This window comes from Mobula birostris, chromosome 27 (genome assembly GCF_030028105.1).
Source record: "Mobula birostris isolate sMobBir1 chromosome 27, sMobBir1.hap1, whole genome shotgun sequence".
NCBI classification, from domain to species: domain Eukaryota; kingdom Metazoa; phylum Chordata; class Chondrichthyes; order Myliobatiformes; family Myliobatidae; genus Mobula; species Mobula birostris.
In genome coordinates, this window is record NC_092396.1 from 16,886,066 (window position 1) to 16,902,342 (window position 16,277).

Consider the following 16,277-nt stretch of genomic DNA (forward strand, 5'->3'; position numbering starts at 1 on the left):
AGGGGGAGAGGGGGACGGGGAGAGAGAGAGGGAGGGGGAGGGGAAGGGGGAGAGGGGGGAGAAGGGGGAGAAGGGGGGAAGAGGGGAGAGGGGAGAGGGGAGAGGGGGAGAAGAGGGGAGAGGGGGAGAAGAGGGGAGAGGGGGGAGAAGAGGGGAGAGGGGGGAGAAGAGGGGAGAGGGGGGAGAAGAGGGGAGAGGGGGGAGAAGAGGGGAGAGGGGGGAGAAGAGGGGAGAGGAGGGGAGAAGAGGGGAGAAGAGGGGAGAGGGGGGAGAAGGGGGGAGAAGGGGGGAGAAGGGGGGAGAGGGGGGAGAGGGGGGAGAGGGGGGAGAGGGGGGAGAGGGGGGAGAGGGGGGAGAGGGGGGAGAGGGGGGAGAGGGGGGAGAGGGGGGAGAGGGGGGAGAGGGGGGAGAGGGGGGAGAGGGGGGAGAGGGGGGGAGAGGGGGGAGAAGGGGGAGAAGGGGGGAGAAGGGGGGAGAAGGGGGGAGAAGGGGAGGGGAGAAGGGGGAGGAGGGGGGGAGAGGAGAAGGGGAGAGGGGACAGGGGGAGAGAGAGGGCAGAGAGAGAGGAGGAGAGGGGAGGGGGAGGGGGAGAGAGGGGAGAGGGGGAGAGAGGGGAGAGGGGGAGAGAGGGTAGAGGGGGAGAGAGGGGAGAGGGGGAGAGAGGGGAGGTGGACAGGGGGTGGGAGAGAGAGGGGGAGAGAGGAGAGGGGAGAGAGGGGAGGTGGACAGGGGGTGGGAGAGAGGGGGGAGGGGAGAGAGAGGGGAGGGGGAGGGGAGAGAGGGGAGGGGGAGGGGAGAGAGGGGAGGGGAGAGAGAGGGGGAGGGGAGAGAGAGGGGAGGGGAGAGAGAGGGGAGGGGAGAGAGGGGGAGGGGAGAGAGGGGGAGGGGGGAGAGGGGGAGGGGGGAGTTAGAGGGGGGAGGGGAGAGAGAGGGGGGAGGGGAGAGAGGGGGGAGGGGAGAGAGGGGGAGGGGAGAGGGGGGAGGGGGAGTTAGAGGGGGGGAGGGGAGAGAGAGGGAGATGGGGAGCTAGGCTATATAGTTAATTCAGGGAGAAAGCAGTCCTCAAGTGTAAGTAAGCTTTGGTAGTTTACTCCCAGCAAATACTAACACTGATCTGGAAATATAAATGGCATAAAATGCAGATGCTTTGGCATCAGGTTTGAGCCTCACCTTGCCTGCAGCTGATGTGCCCTTAAGAGCATATCTGGCTCCTCACATTGCATTTGGCTATGGCGAACAGATGATGATTTAAAGTGTCTGTTCCTTCCTTTTCCAGCCCTAGGGACAGTGTAATTCTCTCCACCAACCCTGAGTCAGATGGGCTAAAGACAAATGAGGAAAGGTAAGTAGCCTGTAATTGGCATGGTTCTATCTAAACTAGGAAGCACAATCATTGACCAAATGCTTATTTAATAAGACAAGTAGATTGGAACTCAGCTCCTTAAAGATTTGCTGCAACACAATACACAGCATCAGGTGTCCCATCATTCCCAAGAAACTGATGTTTCTGTTGACTTGACCAGAACCAATATGATTTCAGGGGAAACTAACAATGTAAAACAACTAAAAACTGAAATATATTTTTGGAAATTAATTCTTTCTCAAGGGAAAGGAGAATTTGTAGGTAAGGTTCCACGCCGTTTTATTTACAGCATGCAAAGCAGATAAAAAGTCTTTATACACATCTATGTTAGACTGGTGAAGATTTAATTCTTTGGGGATTTCATTAGTTTTGGATGGGTTGGATGCCTGTGGCTGCACAATGAGTGGCAGGACAGAGCAAAGCTGTTCCTTTCTTATTTCCTTTATGTGTTTGCTTTTACTTCACTGGTTTGTTTTGGCTCTGTGTGGGAATATAACTCTGCGCATATTATTCTCCAACATCACTATCAGAGCAGCAAAGATTCAGTCATTCATTGGTCTTCAAGACCAACCCACGTGCCCAATTGTAACATGAAATTTGATGTTGAACTGATACATTCCAGTGGGAAGGAGGAGGAGGCACTGTGAATTAAGTGGCACATTCTTTATATTTATTCATCTTTTTGGGATATGACTGTCACCGGCAAAGCCAGCATTTATTGCGCATTCCAAGTTGTCCTTGATAAGGTGGGGGTGACTTACCTCCTTAAATCACGGCAATCCAAAGACAGTGAATACAGCACAGGTTGAGGTCATTTGATCTAAGATGCTTCAGGTCAGAAGTGTTTTGGATTTTGGATGTTCTTCAGATTTTGGAATATATAATGAGGTAGCTTGGAATCACCATCACTTCAGACTCTGAATTTATGCACCACCAGAAAGCAGTCTTTGCCTTACATTTGTTCATCATACAACAGTAAAAATTATTACATACCATGAACAAAATCTACGTAATCTAGTATCCAAGACATCTTCAAGGAGCAGTGCCTTAGGACAGGGGTCCCCAAACTTTTTTGCATCGCGGACCGGTTTATTATTGACAATATTATTGACAATGGAGCTCAAAGACCTGTGAATCATTAGGGATCCTTCCCAGCAACATGGATTTTTCCATTTGTGAAGTTATGTCAGTGTTCAAAAAAAATTGGATTTTGGAATTTTGGATAAGAGGTACTCAACCTAGTTAATAAGTGGCTTATGAGGACATTTAAGAGTCAAGCACATTGATGGAACTGGAGTCATACATAGGCCAAACTGAATATAGATGAAATAGACCATAAGACATTTTAGATTTCCATGTTGGACAAAATATCCAGCTGTGTTTGAACAAAAATTCAGATCATTTTGGTGTCATTGCTACTAAAAACTAGTTTGCTTTTCTTTTAAAGATTGTATTTGAATTCCGATGTTACGATGTTGGGATGTTGGATCTATGGATTACTAGTCCAGGCCTCCAGATTACTGGTTCAGTAATTTAACTACTGTGCAATGAATATACTAGTGTGTGCTTGTACACATAAATCTTTGAATGTGGCAGTAGATATTGAGAAAACTGTTAAAACATGGGAACTTGGGCTTTACTAATGGTGACAGAGTACAAACAGTTCAAACAGAGCAAAACAATTTTGCTGAAGTATAAAATGCAGGTGAGGGTAACGATGGAATACTGAGAGCAACGAAGAGTAGGAAGTATGCCGAGCTTAGAAAAGGTGCAGAAGAGAAAATCGAAGGGTAGGGTTTCTTTTGGTGGCAGGGGACTGGTTCAATGTTCAAGTTCAAAGTAAATTTATTATCCAAATATGCATGTATCATCATATATGTCATGTATGTCATCTTATACTACCCTGAGATTCATTTTCTTGGGGTCACTCACAATAAATACAAAGAAACAGTAGAATCAATGAAAAGCAACACACAGAGACAGTCAAATAACTAATGTGCAAAAAGCAACAAATTGTGCAAATATAAAAAAGGAAAAAAAAATTATAGATGAATACAAAATAAATAATATTGAGAACAGGAGCTGTAGAGTCCTTGAAAGTGAGTCATTGTTGGGGTGAGTGAAATTATCCAGTCTAGTTCAGGAGCCTGATGGTTGAGGGGTAATAATTGTTCCTGAACCTGGTGGTGTGGGACCTGAGGCTCTTGCACCTTTGTTCTGATGGTGGCTGCAAGAAGAGCGCATAGCCCGGATAGTGGTGGTCCTTGATAATGGATACTGCTTTGCTGCAATAGCGCTCCTTGCTGATGTGCTCAATGGTGGGGAGGCCATTTACCCGTGATGGACTGGGCTGTGACTACTATCTTTTGTAGGCTTTTCTGTTCAAGGGCTTTGGTGTTTCCATATCAGGCCACGATGCAATTAGTCAATATACTCTCTACTGTGCAGCTACTGAAATTCATCAAAGTTTTAGATGACATTCTGAGTCCCGCAACCTTCTGAGAAAGTAGTAATACTGCCATGGCTTCTTTGTAATGGCACTTACTGCTGGACCTGGGGCAGATTCTTTGAAAAGATAATACTGAGGAATTTAAAGCTGCTGACTCTTTCCGTCTCTGATCCCCAAATGAGGACTGGCTCATGGAACCCCAGTTTCCTCTTCATGTAGTCAATAATCAGCTCTTTGGTTTTGCTACCGTTGAGTGAGAGGTTAGTTTTGTGGCACCATTCAGCCACATTTTCAATCTTTCTCTTAATATATGCTGATTTGTCACCACCTTTTATTCAGCCAACAACAGTGGTATCGGCAGCAAACTTAAATCTGATATGGAGCTGTACCTAGCCTCACAGTCATAAGTATAAAGTGAGTAGTGCCAAAGGCTAAACACACAGGCTTGTGGTACACCTGTGCTAGTGGTGATTGTGGAGGAGATGTTGTCAATCTGAACTGACTAGGGTCTGCAAGTGAGGAAATCGAGGATTCTGTTGCACAAAGACGTATTGAGCCCAGGTCTTGGTGCTTATTGATTAGTTTTGAGGGTATGATTGTGTTGAATACAGAGCTGTAATCAATGAAAAACATCCTGATGTATGCATCTTCATTGTCCAGATGTTCCAGAGCTCAGTGAAAAGTCAATGGAATGGCATTTTCTGTTGACCTGCTCAATTCCTCATTAATTTCACTGCATACGCATTAATTTAAACTAAATTCCTTTCATCCATCACCCCCTGGTCACCACACAATGGCCCCTTGTGAAGGAATGTTTTGATGTAAAAAATATTAGTTTTCAAATCCCTCCATGGTCATACCTCTCCTTATCTCTATAATCTCCTCAAACTTTATTATCCTTTGAGATTTCAGAGTTTTTCCAGTTCTGGAATCTCCTAATTTGAAAGCTTCACCAACAGAAGCCATGCCTTCAGTCACCAAACTCCTACGGTCCAGAAGCTACAACCCCAAACTGTTTACCAACTCTCTCCACCTTTAATATCACCTTTGGCCAAGTGTTAAACACTCATCTGTTTTGCTGTCAGACTTTGATGATGCCCCTCGTCTAAAGGTTTTCAGCTGTCACATCAATACTATTTGTTGTTGTTGTCTGCTAGGGATTACCAGATGAAGTTCAGGGGTCAGTAGCTTTAAGCATCAGATACTACAGCCAGCCATAGCTAGTTTCAACCTAGGATCTACACAAAGAGCTGGACTCAAGAGGTGCAATTTCCTCATAAACCAATGAAGAATTAAGTGGTTAAAGTAAAGGATTTTTAATGTTTGGACAGTAAAACTGACCTGAATGGAAGGAAGCATGTTTTGATTTCGACCCTAGTTACCAATATCTACCTACATACACACACCACCAAACAAAACTGTTCATGTCACAAAACCTACACAAAACAAGTTCACTCCCTATTGGCCTAATGTGGTGTTGCACTCTAAGTAGCCTGAGTTTTGAAAATAAATAATTAGCCAGGGTTTCTGACAGAGTAATTCTCTGTCTAAAAAATGGACAACTAGAAGCAACAGGTGAAGACAATGGGCTTGACTACAACGTCTGCTTTAATTGAATTATACTTTGCTCAATATTAATAGCTGGTGTGAGGAAAGACCTTCTTAGTCTCGATTAATATGTGTTAAATGGAATGTTAGTTATTACAATTAACAATACAAGTAGTCTTATTACTATTCAGGGATATGAGAAGATGAGGTTTAAGAGAATGGATGAGCAGGCAGAAGTACAGAGTAGGTAGACCACTGACAGAGAGACCAGAGTTCAAGTACCATCATGGTATCTGGGGAATTTAAATAAATATTGGAATTAAAAAGAACAACACTAATCTTGGTAATGAAGTGACTTGATTGTCATAAAACCCAACTGATTACTAATATTGCTCAGGAAAGAGCATTTTCTGTTTTGGTTTATAAAAAATACAGGCCCATCAAAATCATTAAATCTCATCCGCCTCCTTAGTTTAAGGGCAATTAGGGAGAGGCAATAAATGCTGGCATTGCTAGTAGTGTCCACAATCCATTATAGATAAGACATTGCAGGAATTGATCAATTTCTGGAACATGAAGTTGGATCTTTGATTGATACTAACTCTTAGCTTCAGTTATGAGGTTGAAACAGCTGTCGTGTGTATATTTTATTTCCGTATTTCTTCTTCTTTTATCAAAGGCATTAATTTTACAGGATGTTGATCTAATGTCACTGATTACTCCCACTACATCCATTCTTCAGAAATGGACCTAAGCAGACGTACTGGCAAACTCACTGATTAGCACAATAGAGGGACGTCACTGCCAAACCCAGTCCCTGCTTTGCCGGAACCCAGAATTGGAAGACAAATCTTCAGAGAGTGATGAAGGAATTTTACTCAGACTGAAATTTCATTTTTTTAAAAATTCTTTCTCAAGAAGGGTTGTGATTTCAAAGTGAAATACTGTCTATTATTAGTTGCTCTCAAGCGGTAGTGATGGGACCTCTTGAACATTTGGTATCAGTTTGACATAACTAAGTTATTTTATAACCTATTGCAGATGGCAGTTAAGGTCATACAAGTCATTCACATACAAAATATGAATTAGCAGTGGATGTAGGGTTTTGGCTTCTCAAGTCTGCTCTGCCATTCAATAATATTATGCTTGATGTAAATTAACTAGAACTTAACATTCCTACTTACTCTGATAACCTCTTACCTCCTTGCCAATCAAGAATCTATTCACATTTAAAATAATTAAAAATGTTGGTTCCACTGGGCTTTCAGGAAGAGAGTTCCAAATACTGACAAATTTCTAAGAGAAAAAAAAACATGCCTCACTTCTGTATTAAATGGATAACCAACATGAAACATAGCTTTAGTTTCTTTTACAAAAGGAAATATCCTCTCCACATCTACCACGTCAGTCCTTATGTTTCAACTATGTTAGTTAGGATGGGATGATTAGCCCCACCTAATTAAGCACAGAGAGCTTCCAGCCCTAAAATGGCATGAATAAGTAAAACAGATGGAGGCTTAAAGCTATCCGGCAGCTTCGTGATCAATTGTGGTAATATCAAATGATTTGTCCAGTTGAATTTAAACTCACAATCCTTAGAATTATTTTAGCAACCTAACCAGAGAACTGTGACATTATATTCATGATGTAGCAGTTAGAGCAATACTTTACAGCGCCAGCTGTAAGATCATGGCTCAATTCCTGCTGTTGTCTGAAAGCAGTTTGTACGTTCTCCCTTTGACTATGTTGGCTTCCTCCAGGTGCTCTAGTTTCCTCCTGTATTCCAAAGACATATGGTTAGGGTTTGTAAGTTGTGGGTATGTTATGATGGCACCAGAAACATAGCCTCACCTGTGGGCTGCCCCCACCACAATCCTCAGACTGTGTTGGTCCTTGAGGCAAACCCATTACACAGTTTGTTTTTGATGGACGTATAACAAATAAAGCTAGTCTTTAACTTATTCTGTTTGGGATAGGAGTTCTCAACAATGCCAACATTACTCAAAACCTACAGATGTTGGAATATAGATGGCACATACTCAGGAGAAAATTACAATCAAATATTCACCTTCCTAGGCCAGAGACAGGCAGTACAAACTCAGGAAGTAAAAATAAAAAATATATATATATTTTGCTGATTAGCATGGTTCCAGCTGAAAATGTCAAGTAGCTCACCGGTATTTCTGCACTGACTCAACTGGTCTCAGATGCCATCACTGAAAGTTACTATTGGGTAAGGAATGGGGCAACTGAATCAGCAAGTGTGCACTTTCAGATGGACAATTGGTGGCCCATGCTAATTAGCCCTGGGCTGTGATGCTCCCATGACTGAACAAATGATGCTCTCTCTCCTTGAAACATGACAAATGGGTTGCTTCAGGGTAGCTGTGAAACCAAGCATAACATAAATCAGCACCTTCAAGAGAGGTGGTAAAGGAATTGGAACTCGGGCTGTGAAGATGGGGAAATTCTCTAACTGTTCCCATTGCAGCCCTGTAGCATTTTGTCTTTGATCATTCACATGCACGGCACGGTACATCAGGGTATTAATAGATCTCATACATTATTCGTGTTTCACATACAGGAGCACTCACCGCAATGCATTGTACTCGTGTCTAACAATTTGATGTATGAGAATTAAGCTCCCAAGCAGGCATTTCCCCCAAAATTCAGCACTGTTGTTTAAAGCAAACTGCAGCACCCAGGTTTAAAATGAAACAAATGTTACTGTCTAGCTGAAAAGCAGCCAAATACTGGCTGTGCAGACATGCACTCGTGCTCACACACCTTAGCTCCTTCAGCCAAACCTAATAAGAGCTTTACGAGGTTTCAGCGTATGGGTTTATCTGTACTCTTTCAATGATGAGAAAAATGGGCAATCTCTCTTCTGCCAGCTGTCTTCAGCATCTGCTGCAGCCACAAACTGCAATTATATTACTCCCAAATGACTAGTAAAAATATCTCAGCTCCGATACTCCTAGTTTTAAGATGGGAGTTTAGTGTCCTGTGGGTATTTCAATGTTGCTGAATCTCGTGCTACTCAGTGCTCCTGGATTTTTTTTTAATCTCTTTACAGATTAACAGATCCAGAACTGGCAAGTAATACCGAGGTCAAAGCTTTACCCTTCAAATGGAAACATAACTTAGACATGTTTGAAAGAGGGCAATGAAAAGGCTGACTGAAATCGATTAGCCAATATCACAATAAACCATCAGAAAATAATTAATATTACAAGCCATGGATTGATTGATCCATCACTTCCACACTGGCCTTGGATAAAGCTAAGTTGATCTTCTCTGTAGGAGTAATGTAGTAGGATTGAGATTCAACACTGTTTCTTTATTCAGATCTTGTGCTAGTCTTCTCCAGATGACTCCAAGGTTAATTTGATTAACTACAAAGCCTTTAGAAGTTGCAATTTTCTTGTTACTCTGTACTTGCAAACTTTGCCGACTTCAGTTACAACTTCAGCTCTGAAAGTAGCTTTGGCTGCCTTAATTTTAAAGTTTCAAATACATTTACATAACAAGGACTTCAGTTAGCTGTTCCAACAAGTGTCACTAAACGGATTGGAAAAGAACCAGTGAAAATCATTCAAATTTTAAGCTACTTTATATATTTCATCTACAATCTGACTTTTTCCCATGCCACAAGCTATTCGTTGTTCAAGAGCTTTCTCATACATCTCCATCAAATGCACATACATCTCAGTTGCCAAGCACATAACCATTTTTCATCCCTTCCCTGTGATGAAATTCCTGATTTGAATGTTAGCTATACATTACATTTGGGTCAGATACCAATTGTTTGTCTTGTGCATCTGGCTTAAATCCCCATTAGGTTATAAATCACAGGGAAATGAGGTCCAATTTAATTGTCTTTGGAAGAATGCAGAACAGCATAGAAAAACTTGAGTACATTTCAGACATCGTAAGGAATAAGCCCTGAAGAAGGGGTTTGGCTCGAAACATTGACTGTTCATTTATTTCCATAGATGCTGCCCCACCTGCTGAGTTCCTCCAGCATTTTGTGTGTGTTGCCGAGGAATAAATACCTTCACATAGGCTTGCCCCACTGCACATTTGGCTCTCTATCACAAGGAATAAAATGATATATTGCAAGTTAATTATTAATTGAAAAGCAAATCACTGCAAATGTTAGAAACCTAAAATAAAAAAAAACAAATGTATTAAATATTCAGGAGGTCTGAGGAGAGAGAAGGAGAATTAATGTTGTCGGTGTATGATCTTTTACTAAAACTGATGGAACAGAACTGAAGACCTGATGAAAGGTCGTGGTCCTTAAACATTAATTCTGGTTGGTTTTCCACAGATACTGTCTGACCTGCTGAACATTTCCAGCATTCTGTATTTATTTCAGATTTTCAGAAAATACAGTTTGTTTTGCTTTTCAATACTATTTTAAACCAGGACCTTCCATCAGACCTGAGAAAATTTAAGAATCAAACATGTTTTAAGGGGTGACACAATAGTGCAGCACAACACTTTACAATACATGCAACCTGGGTTCAATGCCCACTGCTGTCTGTAAGGAATTTTTCCGTAGTCTCCATGACCATGTGGGTTTTCTCCGGGTGTTTTAGTTTCCTCCCACATTAAAATATGTATGAATTAGTAGGCTAGTTACTCACATGCGTGTAATTGGGCAGCGTGGACTCATTGGGCCAGAAGGGCCTGTTACCATGCTGTACTCCAAACAAAGAAATAGATAAATAAAACTGTCTGCACACTCATCCCACTAGCCTTTGCATTCAATGGATCGTTCTTCTAAAGTTTCCACTACCCACAAAATGATGCTACTACCAGATACATCTTCCCCTTCTCCACCAGCACCCTGAAGGATCTGTCTCGCCCCAATGATGCTCCATCTCAATCACTACCCAACCTACCTTTTCACATGAATTTCCATGACAAATGCAAGAGATGCAATAACGTTTATAACATCATTTCTCGACTTCCAAACGCTCCTTCCAGGTGAAGCTTCAGCTTGTGTCCTTTCCAATGCAAAGTACTACATTCAGTGATCACAGTATGACTATAGGAAGTCAAAGATAGGATGCAAGGCATCTCCATTCAGTACCAGGAGTACCCGAGCTTCCAGTTGCCTGCCACTCTGATTCTTCATCTCAATTCCATTCTGACCTCTGACTTTTTTTAGCCTCTTACAACGTTTCAACAAAGTCAGCTGGAGGGATAGCATTTGATCTCCTAACTCGGCACATGATAGGGCTTGCCACTGTATTCAATCATTTCAGATAAGCAAGTTTGTTCTAATCTGTAGTAGAACTAGCCACTTCCAATCAAGGATCATCAAATTAAAATATTAACTCTGTTTTACTCTCTCCACAAATACCGTACATCTTGACCTGTTGAGCAGTTCAGGCATCCTGTTTTTTTACCAGAGACTACCAGCATCTGCAGTGTTTTATTTCTCATATTTTACCACCTGACATCAAGTCATATCTGTTGAAATTGTCAAGCATTTGCCACCGTTTATCCAGCATAGCCTATACTATTCAGTCTATCTTCATCTGTCCTATCACAGGCCCATTCTGCTTCTAATATTCTGAGTTCTGATGAAAACTTTAATTCTCTCTCCACAGATACTACCAGATTTGTTCAATATTTTTTCATTACTTGTATTGTGCTCTTCTTTTCTCCTAAATTGTTAGATTAAAAAGAAACAACAAAATTTGGTAACTGCATGTTGTATATACACCACAATGCTGCTCCTTAAAACAAAAATAGTGAAGTTTCTGTGTATATTCATTAAGCATTAGAGGCTTATCTTCATCACTGTTACTGAGAACTACTTTAGAAAATAGAGATGGTGAATGGGAACAGCAAAACAGAGGAGTAGCAACAGTGACTAGCACATTTCCAGTGCTTCCTCTCTACTCATTATGGTATCCCACCAAATAAAATCCAAATTGTTTTCCAGAATGACTCTGGAAAATTAAGATTAAGAACCCCCAGAGATCAGTGAAGATCTCCCTTTTGTACACACACACTCTAACTATAAATGACAGCTGGCCCAGAAAGATGGGACTGCAGAAGAAAAAGAGTATTAATTCAACTAGATAAAAAATAAGGGGGTATGTGGGGTGTCCAGGGAGGGGTAGTACATCTGATTAAGGGGCTTGCCGTGCCCATTCCAGGGCAGCTCGCTTAGCTCTCTCCTGTAGTTCCAACTAGCTGTTTGCATGCGACAGTGGCCATACCCCAGTACACTGCTTCGATGGGCGGGCTAAACCAGGTGAGGGTAGTTGGCAGGCCTCATACCCTGGTGAGATAGGTCCATGCCAGTTCTAGCATGTGAAGTTAGCTCCGGCAGACTGGGCAAATGAGATCAACAGTGAAATCTAGCAGCCAGGAAGGCAGTTCTGCAACACTATGTAGAAAGTGAAGGGCATGATGAGGCACAGAAGATGTCATGGTCATCCACTGCAACCAAGGAAGACCTCAGTGTGACAGCTACTCGTACCACCGGACTTGGACTTCCGAGGTTAAGAGAGTGGAACTGCCCCAATGCAACAGCTCTTCCTCTTTAAAAACTCTCCCACACAGGTCTTCTATCAAAGTCAGACACGACGGTCAACCACCATACTACTAAAACAAATGAAGAAAGGTATCATCTGGAAATTACGTGTTTTCAGTGCCTGTTTTATTCTGTCAAACTGAAGCATCATCTTAAATGCAGAACGGATGAGAAATTCTATATGGGAATCACCCTGTATCATTTTGAGTGCCTTGGTGTAACAGTCTTCAGCATCAAGGTGTCTTTAATAAGCACAGAGACTGTCCATACAATAGGGGCAGAGTTCAGATGAGTGGTCTGCTTTGATGAAATACTTCAGGCACCCTCTGACGTTATTGCTTGGAGTGTGAATAAACTTTTGAGACTTTGGAGGCTTACCATTTGCGCAATCAATTCTAGCTTGAATAGTTTAAAAAGCCAAGAGCACCTGCAATAGCAGGGATTAGTGATTTCAAGGCAAAAGGCAGGTCCTACAGATTTTCCATTGTTTATCAAATTTCATTTAACTGGACAGAGAAATTGATTGAAAAATTACAATAATTTGGGAAAATTAGAGTTGTGTTTGATTATGAAAAGCTCAATGTGTCAGGTATCAAAAACTTTACCCTTTTTAGTGTGAGCACCCAAATACAAATGCAGTCAGCTGGATCTAAGAGAGAAGCAAAGTCTATATTGTGCTTCAATTTTTATCAAAATGTTAAATTATTTGTGAATTTAATTCATTTTTTCTGGAATCAATCAAGATATTGCTATCCATTATATATGAAGCTCTTTGGAATATTTCTGGGAGTCAAGATAAATGTTATATTAACTATTTTTATCCATTTTTTCTCTCCCTTGCCCTGGAATACTGAGAGGTAGGCAGAATTTGAGATTATGTTATTTTCATATTTGTTTTCAAAATATGGAAAGTACTGGCAATACCTCATTTATCACTTATCCCCAGCTGTTCTTGATAAGGTGCTGGTGCCTTGAGTATTGAAAATTTTGGTGAAATGTTTTCTCACGATGGTCTTAGATTGGAAATTCCAAAATCTCAACTCAATTAAAATTAAAAGTAAGTTTATTATCTAAGTATGTATATGTCACCACATACTACCCTGAGATTCACTTTCTTGTGGGCATTCACAGTGAAAAAAAATACAATAGTATCAATGGAAAACTACACACCAAGACTGACAAAATACCTAAGTGCAAAACAATCTGTGCAAATACAATCATAATAGTAATAACAATAAACTAAGTTAATAAATAATATTGAGAACATGAGTTGTAGAGTCCTTGAAAGTGAGTCCATACATTGTGGAATCAGTTGTAACACGGTGAGTGAAGTTATCCACGCTCCTTCAGGAGCCTAATTGTTAAAGGGTAATAATTCAATGGTTATAAAGGACTGCTAAAACATGCCAGAATGGTAACAGTTTGGAGGGACAATGGAAAAGGTGTTCACACAATATTGCTACCCTTATCTTGATACCAGAAGTGGCAAGGTTGAAAGGTATTGCTAAAGCCATCTAGAAGAGTTGTACATATTACAGCTAGTTCCCTAGTGATAGAGAGGGTGGAGATTGAGTACTGTGACAGGTGAGTCAATCAAGTTAGTTCCTTTATCCTAAAAGATAATGAATTTCCTAAATGCAGCTGAAGCCATAACTACTTCAGAAATGGGTATATGCACCTTTATTCTCCAGATCTGCCTTTCGCATGAGCCTTTTGGCCTCAGGTGGACATAAATGATCCCAGAACACTGCTGCAAGGAACAGCAGGGAGGCTTTTCACAATGTCCTGGTCACCAACACTTCCAAACCTTAATATCGTATCAAAACCATATTGGTGTTTGCAGGATCTTTATTACAAAACTGAGAATACTTGAAAAGTACTTCACTAATGATAAAGTGTTCAGGAATTCTCTGAAAAGATTGTAAAAAGTATCATCTAAATTTACTGACTTAATACATCACCTGAGGTATATATGGTAGTAACCCAGGCCCACTCCTTTATCAACCTTTGAAGGTAGGTAAGCATCACAGAATGATTATTCATCTCTCCTGGTACTTGATGCCGATCCAGTATGGTAAACATTTTCTTATGACTCAGCTCCATCAACGGAAGCTTTACTGAGTCAGTAATTGCTATTTTCAAGTGTTGGTCAACATGGAAGAGCACTGCTTTCTCTGTTAAGGATGGAGATGTAGGTGTATCTGTATGCCTACACCCATTCCCTCTGATATTTATTGCCAGTGGAAGTTCATTTCAGTAAAACTCAATCCTTTAGAAAAGAGTAAAGAAGAGAAAAAAATTATTAGGGTGCAATTTATTGCTAAAATGCTCACTGGATCTGTATGTGTTCAATAAAATAAGTGTGATGGACTGACATCACGTAACATTGTGGATCAGTGCTTTTTGATGTTATAGCAAAACTTGAATTCAGCTCCTCAAAGACAACTACCCACTCCTGAGACATCAACACTAGTTTCAGTCTAATCCAAACACTGACGCTCCCCTGGCTGCTCAGCCCCACCAGCAAGTTGTGGTAATTGGCTTCTTGATCATCTATCTCACTGTGGAAGTTGATGAAAGAAACAGATCTAGTATGATTGACTCAAAGCAGTTTGTGTACTTGAGGCATCAACCTGAAATGATAGATCACTTGAGAGAGTTACACTGCTGTTCAAAGTCTTATTTGAAGAGACTTGTATTCACTGTTCTGGTTGTTAAGTATTAATCTATATCAACAGGCAACACCCTGGGACTTTTAACTCACTTCAGCTCATCAAAGTTCTAATGTGCTGCACCAAACCAGGACCAATATGCAATGATCAGCAAAGCAAACTGAAGACACGAAGGAACTGAAGGGAGCCACTGGCAGTTTCAGCAACTATAAAAGGCCTCTTTAGAAATTTAGCAATGACCTTCAGTGATATACATCAACATTCACAGTCTTCATCCTTTTTCAAAAGACACATATAAACTCATTCAGATTAGATTAGATTAGATTCAACTTTATTGTCATTGTGCCAAGTACAGATACAAAGCCAATGAAATGCAATTAGCATCTAACCAGAAGTGCAAAAGAATAGTATTATTTACAAAATAACTGCGAATAAAAAGTAAGTGCTACAGCATACAAATATAAAAGTACTGAGATAGTTAAAGGTCAACTGTAATGGCATTCAGCTTGAACGAATCTTAATCTAATTGCCAATAAGAGCTATAACCACCATTACTATCAATTTAGCAATATGATCAAATAATCTACCAGCTATCATATAAACTGTCACAATGTAATGAAACAGTTATTTGAAGTAAAGGTTGAGGAGGAGGTACAATGTTGGGATGACACAGACCTGAGTCTGTGGATGGCATCCAAAACTGGGAGAACCAGCAAAAATAAAATCATTTATTCCACTGGTATTACTGTCTGTTAACCTAGACCAGCTACAAAATTCATAACCTATTGAGGTAAAATTGTGTAGTTACAACACGGAATAATCTACTATGGTTTACAGCCACAACATCTGAATGGTTCAGCTTCAGAAGCTTTTAAAGGGTTCAGCACCAACAAAGACAAAAGGGCCAATTTGCACGGCAGCCATTTCAAGACTGAGAAGAGTTATACCCTTCAATACCAGCATGTCGTGACTACATGGTCATTTTCTATAAAATGCATTACCATTACTCAAGTAAAAAAAATACCGGAAATATTCAATGGGTCAAGCAGATTGAGGATCTTTTGTCAGTTCAAAATTGCAGTGTTTCAAGCATTTTTTGTTTTTATTTTCAATTTCCAGCATCTTTGACTACAGTGGAAAAGGTGGCAGATTCGGGAGATGGCTACTTTGTTAGCACCTTCCAAACCCATAACTTTTACGATCAAGAGAAACAAGGCAACAGATACTTGAAAATACAACTAACTGTAGATTTCCCTCCAGCCAGCATGCAGACTTATATGTGACTTGTTTCCTTAACAATATGGGGTCTAATTCCTGAAATTCCTGACCTAGAGCCCCTTCACTAAAAGAAATGCAGCAGTTCAAAACAATGGCTCACCACCAGCTTCTGAAAGACAGTTTGGGATGGTCTGCCAACAGTGGTCTTACCAGCCTTGACCACAATGCTCCATAGTTCTGCATATTTCCATCCTAAACCAGAAAATTTTGGAACTGGTGCCAAACAGAGTTCAAATAAGTCCATAAATAAGGTCTGAAAATGAATGCGACAACACCTCTCCTAATTTCACTCACTCAGAAGTGGCTGGACACACAGTGAAAGCATCAGGGTTAGAGAATGAGGCAAACAGCTACCAAATGCTGCTGGTTAAAAAGTTATATATTATTGAGCAGAGCAAATTAAAGAAA

At 40.9% G+C, this 16,277-nt stretch overlaps 1 protein-coding gene across 1 annotated transcript in view; it reads right to left on the reverse strand.

The window, feature by feature from the left end:
• LOC140188529 (calmodulin-binding transcription activator 1-like) overlaps positions 1–16,277 on the reverse strand; it is a 1,232,669-nt gene that overhangs the window by 796,667 nt on the left and 419,725 nt on the right. The window lies entirely within an intron of this gene.